General features: G+C 36.5%; 1 protein-coding gene and 1 long non-coding RNA gene across 6 annotated transcripts in view; one reads left to right on the top strand and one right to left on the bottom strand.

Moving 5' to 3' along the window:
• Positions 1-16157, bottom strand: part of LOC105481879 (MAM domain containing glycosylphosphatidylinositol anchor 2) — an 859970-nt gene that overhangs the window by 406292 nt on the left and 437521 nt on the right. The window lies entirely within an intron of this gene.
• The window catches only part of LOC139364298 (uncharacterized), a 29433-nt gene continuing 22687 nt past the window's right edge, over positions 9412-16157 (top strand). The window contains exons 1-2 of the long non-coding RNA XR_011625910.1: positions 9412-9473; positions 12152-12259. This is a non-coding gene — a long non-coding RNA (uncharacterized lncRNA). The remainder of the gene's footprint in view (positions 9474-12151; positions 12260-16157) is intronic.

The following is a 16157-nucleotide window of genomic DNA, read 5'->3' as shown; positions in this document are numbered from 1 at the left end:
AATACCATGAGGTAAATTATAGACACCGTTTATCAATTATCAATTAAGGTTTGGACATACCTTAAATTTTGGTTTATCATAGCAATTTTCACATATTGTATTCCTTAAGTAAAGGAAACGATAAAAACCTAGGATCTCAGTATTCCAATGCACATCTACCACTGCAACTTCTATACCTCATTCCCAAGAAGCCCCGGGATATTAAATATGTTCAAATATCAATTCCTCTGGCAAGAGTACATGTTAAAGATACAATGCCAAGAGGAAATAAATGTATATTGAACTTATCAGGCCACAGGAAATGACACACATTCCAAGATGCTACTGTGGCATTTCATGATAAGGATTTTTGCCTCACCTCATACATTTATACATTCATTATTTTAGGTAAGAGTCTCACTGCAACTCTCATTGCAAAATGAATACAATGCACATAAGACTTCTAACAAATAGCAAATGCTAGAGTTCATAGAAAGGCATTGTATCATAAAATGTATTTTTATCCTTCCCTAATATTCTTTGATGGAAGTATTTACTTAATTTTGTCATTTCAGTCAATTATGGTATATTTACAAAGTTGGCTTAATTGTCTTTAATTAAGAAATTAGTGTTCATATGTGTAACAATTTGAACATGTAATTATGATACCTAAATATATAATTAGAGTATGTTGAAATGATCAAAATCTTCATTATCTTACTGATTTTAAGAGTACAAGATATTTATTAAGCATCTCAAGCATCACTTACAATATTGTCTTCCAAATTGCTTACTTTCCAAAGTTAACAAGACTTGAAAGACAATTAAAGAGAAGCTAATGACAGAAGTCATGTATCCTACTAGGTCATAAAACAATTTTTGCTTATCACATCCTATGACATATCAAAATTCCTATTAGTAATAGCTCATGTTTCTTCGGATCAATCATTCAATTTATTAATTTATAATATACTCATTACTTAAAAGTTTTGACTGGGAAGAAATTTTTCTTAGTCCTGGAATTATGATACAAAAAAGTTTCAGTGTCTTTTGAAGGAGGAGGTTTCATTGTTTTTGCTTTTTTAGAAACTCATCCTTGAAAGAATAATGTGAACAAACTAATAGCAATTCAGACAGTGTAGGCAGAGGGGTCTTATAAACCTTTCTGTTCCTCACGGTGTTTGCTAAATGAGTAGATTAATAACAGTTATCTTAGTCTGAATCCTTTAAAAAGACCAGAGACTGAAGCAAGGATTAGAGTATTGACATTTTCTTTGAGAGGTGCAAGCTCGGGAAATGAAGATGTGGGAAGAAAAGGGGATGCACAATCTTGTGGCAAGGAAAAATGTGAGGAAATGCAATGAGTGTGTTGTTCGTGATATGCCTTTCTTCTGCATAACAGATTATCTGGAAGGTTTGCAAAGGAAAAACATACTTCCATTGCCATTCCCTGAGGGGAGAAATAATAATAAAAAATTATCTGTCTTACCCCTTCCTGTTTCCCATACGTCTAGACTCATGCCAAGAGGAACTAACTTTTCCACATGGCTGAGCTCCATTAGCTGACCCCAGTGGCTGCTCAGGAAGCCATACCTGAAGGCTAAAATTGGCCTTGGGAATTAAACACTTTACCAATGCCAATGAGTGACTGGGTCCAAGGGTCAAGAAGTAGAGAGTCAAAGTTATGGTTAGAGAAAATGGGTTACAAGCAAAAAACTGTGGGGAGGCAAGAGTGTTATTACAAGACACTTTTCCAAGACCAAAGCTGAAGGATACACTTAAGCCTAGTAGGAAATGTGTAGGAGCAGTTGGTGTTTGAGGAAAGTCATGAGAGACAACAGTGATGAAGGAGACTGAGATTCACATGCTATTTCTGGGATAGAGAAATGCTAAATAGGCAGTATGCTTTCCTCCAATGGCCTTTTAAAACAAAACAAAACGAAAACAAAAACCCTGATTTTGCTAGTGATGTCTTCTCAAATGCCTCCCTAGTTTCTGGGCAAAGATAGATGAAGCAATGATAACACCCCATAAGTGATTGCTAAATGAATAAAGAGCCCTTTCAGTGCCTTCTGGAAGCAGATAAAAGGATATTGTGTCTTTATACATTAACGAAGTATTAAAATGCCCAATAATCAACTAGTTTGAAAATGTCCCAAATAAGTTAACACAAAATACCAGCTTTTGGATTTTGGAAAAGTTTATTTTCAAAAAGGTTTTTCCTGAACTGGGACATAAAATATAAAGAAAAGTTTCCATGAAAATGCACTCTAACTTTGCTTGCAAAATAAGCCAACCTGTTAGAAACCTTGTAAGGCACCAATTTAATATCTCCCTCTGACCCAGTTCTTAGAAATTTGTTATCAAGTTACCTATTAATATAACTTACTAGTGCAAATACCCTGAATGTGGAGTGCTTATAATATTCAGGTTCCTATAAAAATAGCTATTGCCTCCCCTAAAGTAGAGCAAGTCTTCCCTTTCCCACAACCTAAATCTAATTTATACAGACTTATTATTAATTCAGAATGCCAGAGAATCTAGTGCATTAAAAAAGAAAGCCTTGCAAAGGAAAAGCCATTCATTTATTGGGCATGAACCAAGAAGATAAAGTCCTAAAATCTAAAACACCTTAGTTCCCGGATTAAAAAAAAATAAAATAAAATCACATTAAGCAAATTGGAGAACTCTAACTTCTAATATAATCACATGATTTGTAACACTTATGAGAAACATTTCACACCCAGGTCTCCCAGGCCTTGCCCTTAATGCAGGCTTTCCTTTATACCTCTGAATTCACCTGAGACAATGTAGTAGAAATGATTCTAAATAATGAGTAGGACTTGTAAACATAGTTTTACAGGTAAAAATGATGGCATATTTCTTCTCAGTCACTGAAATGGGGCAAAATGGAAATAAGAATCAAGATATTCTTTTTGGAATGATCACAGATTATCACTTAGCTGCACAAAAATATTATAAATAAAATCTTTGTTATACAAATATATCTGTTCGTAATGGAAGTCGAAGTGTACTGTCAAAAAGTAGCAAATTAAAACTCCATATCCATGTATATGGCATGCACCATTCACCCAGTTCCTCATATCAAAATTCTTGAATCACCTCCATATGCAGCCCCTCAACAAAATTATCCACTGAAAATATATTTGATCTACTTTTTTCTACTATTCTAAATATTCATCTGCTTGCCCATGTCACCATCATCTCTCCCTGGACACAAGGTCCAGCTTCCAATCCTGACCCCTCTAATCTATGTCCCACATTGCATCCAGAGTGATCCTATTAAAACACAAGTCACATTCTAACTGCTTAAATCCTCTTTTGGCTTCCCATTGCCCAGAAAATGGAACTCACTCCTGTTCACCAGGCCCTGTATCCTTCTTCACATCTTGTCACCCACCCCCAGTCGCTGAACTCAAGGCAAACCTACTTTCCCGAAAGACACCAAGAGTCCTCGTGCTTCAGAGCCTGTACCCTTTGCTGTCCCTCTTTTAACTTCATGCAAGCCTCTGCCTAAATGTCATTTCATCAGAGTAGGCTTCCCTGAACACTCTATTAAAAATAGCAGTTCCTATTATTCCCAATCACCACATCTACTCTAATTTTCTTCAGCACCCTTACCAATATCAGAAATCAGAACATACATGAATTAGTGTATTACCTGTTTTTCCCTAAAAAATATAACCTTCATGTGGGCTGAGATTGTGTAGGTCTTGTTGATTGCTTTATCCCAGCACAGTGCCTCACACTTAGTAGGTGCTTAATACTCACCTCCCTTCTATGACATGATGCTGTCTTTCTTTAGAATATTCTGGGTAAGTACTGACAAGCAGGAATTATCTCAGTAATGCCCCCATGTAATTCTAACTGGAATCTGTACTCTAAGAATTTCAAGGTCTTATGTGCTTACAAAACAAAAACAAAAACAAAACAACAACAACAAAAAATTACCCATTTAGGAATAGTAAAAACATCAACACTATTAATTTAAATGTTTGTGTTATAAATTACCCTATGGACTTCTCCAAAAAAATGTGGAAATGTTGTGTTCCCAGACAGGTATTTATTCAGAGAAGAGGATTTATGAAAAGACTTTAAAGTTTAGCGGTGTTAGGAAGAATAGAAAGTAAAAGTTCAGGAACAAAAAGGAGATATATTCATTAACTTCTCCACATATAATTATGTAAAAACAAAATAAAACAACCCAAAAGATACTGTTTTTAGTAAAACTACGACTAATGCAGAGGACCCCAAATAATACAAAATAATTTATAATAATGTTTTTTAAATTTATAGAAAGAATGAGCTAAGAGGTGGAAATTTTAATATGGGAAGAAATATCTCAATTTTTGTCATAAATAAATTGTGATCGGCTCTGCAAGGATCTGTTTATTCTTTACCACAAACTCCATTATGGGTATTTATGTGGCTAGGTTTAGTTATTCTTGAACAATTATCAAACATAAATTATATTCCACAAATTTGAGTGCTACTATTGCCACCATAAAGTTTTATTGAGGGCCTAATATGAACCTCATGCCAGCTTGGGGGAAACAAAACATATTATGTGACCCTGATGACCGTAACCTTTACGAAAGTCAAAATTTATTTAAAAAAAAAAATGGCTCGATAAGTGCTAAATTAAATTACGGACAAATTCTGTCACATTGCATTAGTTTCCTGGACTAGTATCACTGAGTTGAAACATATTATTTTAATCATAAATATTTCACTATAGGCTTCTACTGTAACATGTCTAATATAAATTACTGTACATTGTGTAAAATAATTTATAAACTTTCTAAGGGATGAGAAAATCAGCCTTCTCAAAAAGATGTGTTTGCATTGCAAACAAAAGGCAAGTAATATGCTTTGATCAATTTGATGTGAAACATAAAAAGTGTCTTTCGCATAAAACAGATACCAGGCATACAATTTTAATTGAAGAGAATTTTTGTTACTTCTTAATATTTCAAGGGAACACATACCAAAAGGAGTTGTAAGTCAGTTATTTTATTATTACTTTTGGCTATTTTACTATTACCTTGCAATAAGATAATGAATTTTCCTTTGGGGAAAAAACAGTCTTCAATGCTTAACAAATGAGATCATTCTAAATTAAATTATCTGCCCGAATAGACACTATTTTATTAAATATTTGATTGAATATAAGCTTTTTTCCTCCATATACACAAATGTTATTGCATCCTTGCTTTTTGAAACAACAGGCTTTATATCAAAATTGTATATCATTTTTTAAGGCATACATTTTTTTTCCAGAGTTTAGTAGCAATCTTTTTCTCCATATATTTCAGTCCTTGAAACATATTGTGCACATTCAGTGTTATAAACTTGTCACTCAAATATCTGATACAACACAAAGTGATTTCACCAAAAATAATGGAAGGATAGACACTATTCTTGGTTAGAAACAGTTTTTGTTGTATTTTTTGGGACAGAGTCTCTCTCTGTCACCCAGGCTGGTGTGCAGTGGTGCGATCTTGGCTCACTGCAACCTCTACCTCCCATGTTCAAGCAATTCTTCTGCCTCAGCCTCCTCAGTAGCTGGGATTACAGGCATGCATTACCACTCCCAGCTAATTTTTGTATTTTTAGTAGAGATGGAGGTTTCACCATGTTTGTCAGACTGGTCTTGAACACCTGACCACCTGCTCCACTCACCTCAGCCTCCCAAAGTGCTGGGATCACAGGCATGAGCCACCACACCAGGCCAGAAACATTTATTAAGAAGAATATCGTGCTTGTCATGTTCAGTTTCTTGAACCGGGTTATCGTAATAATAAATAATAATAAAGAGTAACTAGATAATTAAAAAGTTCAAGAAGCATTGTATTTTGTCAGTGTCTGGGAAAATAGCACCCAATGTGCCTTTCTCTGTGGATGCTCCACTTAGGAAAAGGTACAAATTGGAAATGAAAAGGAACGTGGTATGGGAGTGGAGAGAAAAAGAAGTATTTGAAAAGAAGTCTCAGAAATCATGGATAGAAAACAATTAATGATTATGACTATGGAAGTAGTCTGTGTTTTAGAGTATTGCACCCATAACTGAGAGGTTTTAGAAAAAAATACATTCCCAGAAAGGAAAATGTAAAGAGGAAGCAGTGTGCTAAATTGCTGTTGCTGTCTCCTGATCTCCCAATTAGTGAGCCCTTAGCCAACTCTCTTGAAAGCAAATACCTCTAAGGAGGGTGGTGTCACTTAATTATTCATATTTTATTGCCAATTACTTTAATCATATGGTTTCTTCATAACATTTGGCTGAATCAGCTAAATTTGGAAATGTTATGCCTACCATCCAACAGTATAAAGAGGCACATGTGTAATTTTAGAAAATGGGTTATTTGAAGGAAACTTGCTTCAGATATGTTTGTTGAAATAACTGAGGATTTTCAAGTTCTACTTGAAAACTTAACCTTTAGGAGAGGATGACCAACCCAGGAGATGGGCTTTCAGAGTTACCTGATGTTGCAAAGTTGATCATTTAAAAGGTTACTTTAATGCTTCCTTAAAGTACGTATAATTAATTCAACTCTTAGAAACCTTAAGATGGCCTGGGGGAAGGGAAATACCTTAAGTAATCATAACAAAAGCTAAGTCTGTGCTTTAAGGTTGGAGGCACATTCAGGTAAAATGGTGAAACCATTGCTCTCCTGCAGCCTCCATTTACTTTTAGATAAACAGCCAAACATCTCATATTGCCTCAGGCTATTTTCACAGGGCCAACTCCCTGGGACTTAGAAAAATCCTATATATTGCATTAAAATGTCAATTCCTTCACAGGATAGAAGAAATTTAAAAATTATTGTCTTTTTGTGTGTGTTTCTTTCCATTGTCAAAACTTGTTAATGTTAGAAAGGTTTTAGTTGTTTGCTTTAGCAAAGGTGTTTTCTTTACTTAAAGGTCACTCCTTGAACCAAAAGGTTAAGTCATCAGTGAATTATTTGTGGCCCAAATTATTTGTATGAATAATTATGTGAAAAGAGTAGAAATGTTGCCCCAAACACTTTCATCTTCCTACTCTTTTCCTCTGACTGACTGTCCTGCATTCCAGAATGTTTCATTGTATCATAAAACCCTAGCACATATTTTAGGATTTTTCCACTGAGGTAAAAATAATGTTTAATATTGAATTGAGAAAGTGATGTTTACCTACCAAGAACATTTTTACGTAGGGGAACAAAAACAAAATAGTTAAATTGAAATCCCTTTTTTACCATGAAATCGCTTTGTGATCATGAAGAAGGTACTCTTTTTTCTAGAACTTCATTTCCACATCAGTAAAATAGAGACAATTACATCCAACATAGAAGGCCATTGTGAAGAAAAAATGAGATGGTGCATAGAAAATGAGAATAAGTTTTGTTTTTATTTTCCGTAGTCTCTTTTCTGCTTCCCTGGCACTTCATAAAACCTACTAAGTGTCTTATCCTAATAACCTATTAAGATTGCTACTATTTCATTTCGAATAATTGTTCATACAGATTGTAACACCTTCCCCCACACATATAGGTTTGCAGTTCTGCTTTTCAATAATTATATAATTATTCAATGGTTTGATAAAACATTGCCTTGCATGGAGGATATTAAACTCATGAAACCAAACACTCCAACAATTTCAAGTGGCGACTGGAGACCAATGGTAATAGGACATACATGTGATTATTTCATCTCTGCCTATAGCTATACCATTATGCTCTGAGTCTTACTTTATGGCTCTGTAAAAAATTAGATGACCACTGCAATTCTTTCTAGCTTAATAATTCTAAAATTTATGATCTATAAATAATCTATTCCTACCCCTGATGATTTTCCCTTGATGGCATTTAGCAGGCTTGATAATAGTTTCTTTATTTAGCTCTCTCTTGTGAGAGATTCTGCTTTTGAGGGGACAAACTTACCTGTTTTGTTACCTGACACATAGTAGTGAGAGACAGGACTAACTGGATTTCCTAGGCCAACTAAGAATCTCTTAAGTCTAGCTGGGAAGGTGACCACATCCACCTTTAAACACGGGGCTTGCAACTTAGCTCACACCCGACCAATCAGAGAGCTCACTAAAATGCTAATTAGGCAAAAACAAGAGGTAAAGAAATAGTCAATCATCTATGGCCTGAGAGCACAGTGGGAGGGGCTATGATGGGATATAAACTCAGGCATTCTAGCTGGCAACTGCTACCCTCTTTGTATCTCCTCCCTTTGCATGGGAGCTCTGTCTTCACTCTGTTAAATCTTGCAACTGCACTCTCTTTTGGTCCGTGTTTGTTATGGCTCAAGCTGAGCTTTGGCTCGCTGTCCACCACTGCTGTTTGCCACCGTCACGGACCCGCTGCTGACTTCCATCCCTCCGGATCCGGCAGGGTGCCCACTGTGCTTCTGATCCAGCCAGGCACCCATTGCCGCTCCCAATCAGGTTAAAGGCTTGCCATTGTTCTTGCAGAGCTAAGTGCCCGGGTTCATCCTAATCGAGCTGAACACTAGTCACTGGGTTCCACGGTTCTCTTCCATGACCCACAGCCTCTAACAGAGCTATAATACTCACCGCATGGCCCAAGATTCCATTCCTCGGAATCCGTGAGGCCAAGAACCTTAGGTCAGAGAACACAAGGCTTGCCACCATCTTGGAAGCAGCCCGCCGCCATCTTGGGAGCTCTGGAAGCAAGGACACCGCCCCCCCCCCCAACCCCGTAGCAGTAGGCAGAAACTACCTGCAGAACTATAATGTACTGGCTTAACAAATGAATAATGCCCAATGTATTATTATAGAGAAGATAATACAAGTCAATTAATTTTAATGTATTTAAGTAAAATTCTATTTACCCTAAAGCAATGTATTTTCTGTATAAGTTATGCACCCTCTGGAATTAAGTGAATAAGCCCTTATGTATCCAATTTTACGTTCTTGCAATTTTTATGTATATATCTGTCTTTTCTACTAGAACGTCTTAGCTATTTGAAGGCTTATCTCTGGCCTCTGGTGTCTAACATACATTTTTGGCCACATATACTAGAATACTCTATAATTTTCCATTGAAAGAATCTCATTTACATACTTACAAATATAATTGTCTTAATTATTTAAAATTAATTTTGCTTATATCTGTAAAGGTAAACTGAGGCTGGAGCCGAACCGGGAAAGAAGACACAAGGCAAATGGCAGTGAGAATAGCCTTTTATTAGGGCTTGCGAGCGAGGTTCCTCAGTCCAAAGGCGTGGGCCGAGGAAGTCGCGCTAAGGGAGGAGGGTAGGGGCTTCTTATAGCCTGAGGTAGGGAAGTTGGTTGTGCAAACAGGGCCTGGGGGGTCTTGAAACTACTAGGGCAGGAGTTAAGTAAGGGTCACGAGGAAGGGGTCTTTGGAAACTGTTAACGGAAACTGCTGTTTACCAACTTGTGGAACGCAGGTGAGCTACAGGTCATGGAGGAGTGTGGTTGCCCAGTCGGAACTCTGACGCATGTAAGTCTGCCGGTGTGTACAATGGTGAAGGGAGTCTTTAACAAAAGGCCTGCTATGCCGGGTAACGCCGCCATGTTGGGTCTAGATTTCTGCCTAACAATATCCTTTTCATTTGACTCTTGTATCTGTGTCAATACTGATTTCCAAAGCTTCAGAAAATAGAGTCAGCCTTTATGGCAAACATATTGTTGTCTAGGTTATAGCACACAGACCAGCTGGTACTTTTCAATGACATGTCATCATGATTAAAGGTGTAGAAGATGCTATCCTGTGAAAAGGTTTTGAAAATGTGGGTTCTGTGTCTGTATATTTTTATATACACATCCCAAAACAGTATTTTGTTCCCATGTTCTCTTAGAACAAGACCATTTATATGTGAATTTTCTTCCACCTCTTCCATCCCTAAGACAGCAAGACTAAGTCCTCCTCTTCTCTTCCTCCTCAGCCTATTCAATGAGAAGACAAAGATAAAGACCATTATGATGATTCACTTCCACTTAATAAATAGTAAACATATTTTCTCTTCCACATGGCTTTCTTTTCATTTCTTTTTTGATTTGTTTTTGAGACAAAGTCTCATTCTGTCACCCAGGCTGGAGTGCAGTGGTGCAAACATGGCTCACCACAGCCTCGACCTCCCAGGCTTAAGCAATCCTCCCAATTCAAGTCTCCTGAGTAGCTGGGACTACAGGCACATGTCATCATGCCTCGCTAATTTTTAAATTTTCTTTTGTAGAGATGAGGTGTCCCTGTGATGAGCCCAGGCTGGTCTCGAACTCCTGAGTTCAAGGGATCCTACCCCCTTGGCCTTATGAATTTCTTCATAACAGTTTCTTTTTTTAATCTTCCTTTATTGGGTATAATACATACAACATACAGAATATGTGACAATTTATGTTGCTGGTAAGGCTTCTGGTCAACAGTAAGTTATTAGTAGTTAAGCTTTGGTGAAGTCAGAAATTATACATGGGTTCTCGACTGTGTAGGGTTCATGGCCCCTACCCACTGGGTTCTTCACGGGTCAACTGCACAATTAATTCATGATATAGAGGGAGAAGGATAGAATAAAGGACTTCAAAGTTCCTTCCTAACTCTAAACAACTAAGAAATAAGAAAATTTTTTATGTCCTGACACAGAAAATTGTTCAAGACATATTTTAAGTGAATAAAAGTAAGTTGTAAAACTGTAGGTACACAGTGGTAGTATTTTTTGTAAATATATAGGATTTTAAATTTATTCTTATTTCTAACATTAAAAAAAAAAAAAAAAGTTAAAATCGTTCATTACCTAGTTGGAAATTCACTCAAATATGGCAGCATCCTATTTGTAATTGCAACCATTTGCTTGAGAAAATAATGGTAATCACTTACAGAGGTCTCCATTCAAGCATTTTAAAAAATAGTTTTATGAACATTAACTCATTTAATATTCACAACAACCCTACAAAGTGATTGTCATTATCACCTCTTTTTGCAGATGAAGAAATTGAGGTAAGAAAAGCAAGTTTCTTGCTCAAAGCCACATAGAGCTAATGATTAGTGGAGATGAGCTTCACAGAGAGATTCTTTGGCTCAGAGGCCAGTTTTCTCCAAGTCTACTTCCTACACTATGCTGCCCTATGCTCTTCACTCAACAGCCCACTCCAAACAGTAACCTGATATTTATGCTAATCAACAATTTGATTTTATATTTACTTTCTATCCATTTATTTTACAAATATGCTTTGAACACCAATTATGTGCAAAACACAGCTTTATCTCCAGTAATTGATGAGTCCAGCTTTTCAGTTTGTTCCCATTAATAGCTAGCCCAAAATTTATCAGTCCTTCTCAGGATCCTGATCTCGTCATTTCACAACCATTTCTAACATCAATATTGGTAGAAAATAAGAGGCATTTGTAGGCTGCTAGTAGAGATATAAGGGCACCTACTTCATTATCCTCCAGAAGGCTGCAATTTCCCAAACTCATTTCTTGCAACTCAAAATACTCACGTATTAGAACAGGTACTGTATGCATACCTACAGTGAATTGTTAGAAGAAACTACTGACAGGTATAGGAGGTTGAGCTAGATGACTCCTGAGGTTCGTCCAGATAAGTGTGGGAAGAGCCAGTTACTTACTATCTCTTGCCATGGAAAGAATAGCACTTTCCCTGGGAATGAAGACTAGTAATAAGGTCAACAAACTGCAAAAACCAAATGACTCCTCCCTTCATTTTTTAAATAAAAGGTGTATTTAAAGATGTATTAAGGTTTCCAAAGGAAAGAAGAAGAAAGGTTAACAGGAAAGAATAAAAACCCTTTAATTCTGAAGCAGGTAATGAAACACAAACACACATACATACACACACAAGGACGTATCAACAAAAAGCCAGATGATCCCTAGGAGTATAATAGGTAGCACAGGGTGAGACTGCAGTCCTGGGTTTGGAGAATAGGAAGATTCCCCATAATCTACCCGATGCCTATAGCCAAAGCAAGAAGTTACTGCTATATTGTGCAATCCTCAGTTACCAGATGGGCATTGCACACATTTTTCTGTTGTTGGTGTGTTTTTCTGTGAATAAAAATTACTTTCTACCATGTAATGTTAAGGTTCTACTTCAGGCTGTATCTTAACCAGTGTCTTTTGGTCTCAGGACCATTTTGGACCCAAGGAAAATTTAAACCTTGCAGGACAAGAGGTGCTGCATCTGCTGAACCTGCATCTTTGGGATAAGGATAGTATTTAAACCAAGGAGTCAGCTGTGGAACTCCTCCAGGTGTGGAGACAGAAATAAATAGGTGTGTATATCCCATAGTGCTGATATAGTTTTGGATTTTCTTTTTTTTTTTTTTTTTGAGACAGGGTCTTACTGTGTCACCCAGGCTGGAGTGCAGTGGTATGGTCTCAGCTCACTGTAACCTCTGCCTCTCAGGTTCAAGCAATTCTCCGGCCTCAGCCTCTTCAGTAGCTGGAAGTACAGGCACCTGCCACCATGCCCGCTAATTTTGTAATTTTAGTAGAGGTGGAGTTTCACCATGTTGGCCAGGCTGGTCTCGAACTCCTGACCTCAAACGATCTGCCCACCTTGGCCTCCCAAAGTGTTGGGATTACAGGCATAAGCCACCATGTCCAGACTAGTTTCATTTTTTAAATATCAGTACATATTATTATTATTATTATTATTATTATTATTACTTTAAGTTCTGGGACACATGTGCAGAATGTGCAGGTTTGTTACATAGGTATACACGTGCCATGTGGTACACTCATCAACTCGTCATCTACATTAGGTATTTCTCCTAATGCTATCCCTCCCCTAACCCCCTACTACCTGATAGGCCCTGGTGTGTGATGTTCTCCTCCCTGTGTCCATGTGTTCTCATTGTTCAACTCTCACTTATGAGTGAGAACATGTGGTATTTGGTTTTCTGTTCCTGTGTTAGTTTGCTGAGAATGATGGTTTCCAGCTTCATCCATGTCCCTGCAAAGTACATGAACTCATCCATTTGTATGGCTGCATAGTATTCCATGGTGTATATGTGCCACATTTTCTTTACCATTCTATCATTGATGGGCATTTGGATTGGTTCTAAGTCTTTGCTATTGTGAACAGCGCTGCAATAAACATACGTGTGCATATGTTTTTATAGTAGAATGATTTATAATCCTTTGGGTATATACCCAGTAATGGGATTGCTGGGTCAAATGGTATTGCTAAATAAGTGAAAAAATAAAGACAGAAAATAAATATAACATATATTATACAAGGAGTAGGAGAGAAAAATGAAGAATTTATCTTACAAAAAATGAGAAACATCAGGTGGAATAATAGGAATGGAAAATTATAATGTAAAAAGCATGCCTCTTTCCACATCTTATATAAGCCTCACAGAACAGAGAATATCATGTTAGAAAGTTTTGGAAAATAGATTAATGAAAGAAGATTTTTTTTAATGTGAATTTGCAGAAAATCATAGCTAGATAGTAGCCACAAGGTAATAATTTAGACAGGGCAAAGCTAAATATAAAGTTATACTTTTAAAAAGTTATATGACAAATTAATATCTAATTGAAGTTATACAGTTTTATAGTAATAAAATAAGTCTTAAAATTGGCAGATGACTGGCATCATGCAAACTATATTGTCTGAGTTTTGAAGGAAGGAAGGAAGGAAGAAAAAGAAGAAAAAAAGAGAAAAGGGGGGACAAGATGATGGAGTTAGCTTAGTTGTGAGTAACAACACTACTTGATTGTGGCTTGCAGTGTGTATACTCCTCTGTTCAAAGCACTCCAAATAGCTTCCTGGCTTAGAATAAAACCCAATGTCATTTCAATAGACAACATGGCTCTGTGTTTATGGGCCCTTTGCTTCTCAGATCTTATCTCTTACACTCTCATAGCCCACACCAGTCCCCTCACAATGACACTTTACTCAGTAATACTTGTGTGATCTCACCTTAGAGACCTTTCCCTTGCTGTTTTCTCTTCCAGCATCACTCCTTTGCCTCCTTTAGATTTTTGCTCAAATATCAGCTTCTTACAAAGGTTTTCCTAAACATTTAATTGGATCTTATTTACCCCTTGACAACCTCTTCCAGCTCTCCCCACCTACTGTTCTTATATTTTATTAAATATGTTTATTGTCTCATGAACATTAGAATGTTCATGAGGACAGGAATTGGCATCATTTTGTTCATGAGTGGTTTGCCTAGAACAGTGCCTGGCCTATAGAGTTACTTTAACACAATTTTTGTCTGAAAAGACAGGAAGAACAGAGGAGTCTGGGCATCAGAAAGAGAACCTGAAGCCTTATGTCAGTTCTTTCCAGAGTGTTTGGTAGCACTGGTCTCCACATACTTTTTGTTCATATCTCTCCTAGATGACTTTTGAAAAAACAGATACTTCTCATATATTTTTATTGATATCTAATATTATTTTCCTAAGTTTAACTAGTTGCAAAGATGCATTTTAGCTACTGAGATTTGAAAGTAAAATGGTTACATCACCACTTTAAATAGGTCCATGGAATATACAATCTGATACTCAATATCTTTCACTGGAAAACATGCCTTCTTTAATAGAAATGTTATGTTATTTCTTTTTCTCCTTGGATCATTTTCCATGGCACTTTTCTCCACAGAATTTTATCTTCGTGTAATATGTTCATATGCTAGAAAATCATTTACTAATTATGATTTCATATTACATGGTGTATTAGTCTGTCCTCACATTGCTATAAAGAACTACCTGAGATTGGGTAATTTATAAAGAAAAGAGGTTTATTTGGCTAACGGTTCTGCAGGCTGTATAAGAAGCACGGCTGCAGAGGCTCAGGAAACTTACAATCATGGTGGAAGGCGGAGAGGAAGGAGGCATATTTTACATAGCCAGAGCAAGAGGAAGAGAGTGAAGGGGGAGATGCTACACACTTTTAAACAACCAGATCTGAGAACTCACTCACTATCACAAGAACAGCAAGGAAGAAACTCACCCCATGATCCAATCACTTCCCACCAGGCCCCTCTTCCAACACTGGGGATTATAATTCGACATGAGATTTGGATGGGGACACAAATCCAAACCATAGTCACATGGGAAGTGGGAAAATGTAGGTTTTTTGAGACTGAGAATCTTATCACTAAAACTATATTAGTACAGACTTGATTTACACAGTATAAATGTATTATATAATGTGAAAAGTATTTATTGGAAATGCATCAGTTAATCAGATGGATGAGGCTATTTTTTTTCCAATTAATTCATGTACTTGGAAGATCATCACTTGTTGCTGGAATGGAACAGAGGGTTCACTAGGCTGCTTTTTTTTTTTTTTTCATTTTTCTAATTAAGAACTGAGAAATTTGCTCACATAATAAGAATACGGAAATTTTAATTCCTGGAAATTCTTCCAAGCTACAAAAAGAATATACAGCGCCATACTAAATAATCAAAAATTGTTTCCCGTAACCTGTCAGCTGAAACTCTATTAGGTATATCTTCAATTATGTTGAAAACAGAAAGAATTGAAAACCACCTTAGTTACAGAAGAATCTGTTACTCAAACCTAAAAGCTATTTACTGTTTTCTGCACCAAGACCAAATTCCATTTGTTTAGTGCCCTGGAGCGTTTTGTTGTTGTTGTTGTTATTGTTGTTGTTGTTTTCCATGGACTAATGTACCAATAATACGATTAAGGTTGCTCAGTATGTGGATTTTTTTCTCTTTTATAAAGAGATAAGAGTGATTATAATGGGTGGGGGAGGAGAACTTAAATCTCATCAACTCTTTCTGAAGCAGATCAATTTTAGGAAACTATACACATACAGGTTGTAGATATTTAGGTTGATTCCTTAAAAATATACTTCTACTTGCATACCCTTGTTTGAAGCTTGTACTTTAAAACAAGCAAATCAAAATAACCAATCCTATAAATAAGTGTCCTAAAATGTGTACCAAAAAGATATGTTTGAGAAATGCTACTTTTGCTTTTCCCCTTAAAAAACTCACAATGTTCATTGTTGGCATATAATGAACATATGGGTGTTCTTTGGTAAAGAAACCTGTTTGGCTTGTTTAACACAGGCTTTCTAAATCAAATTTGAACACAGGACACTTTTCTCTTGTGATATTATTTGACAACCCATAGTACTAATATTCCATTGGTACACATTTTGCACTATACTAGATGTGGCTGAA

Source organism: Macaca nemestrina, chromosome 7 (assembly GCF_043159975.1).
Source record: "Macaca nemestrina isolate mMacNem1 chromosome 7, mMacNem.hap1, whole genome shotgun sequence".
Classification (NCBI taxonomy): Eukaryota; Metazoa; Chordata; class Mammalia; order Primates; family Cercopithecidae; genus Macaca; species Macaca nemestrina.
The sequence above is the reverse complement of the archived record's forward strand: the minus strand, read 5'-3'. Positions and strand labels throughout refer to the sequence as shown.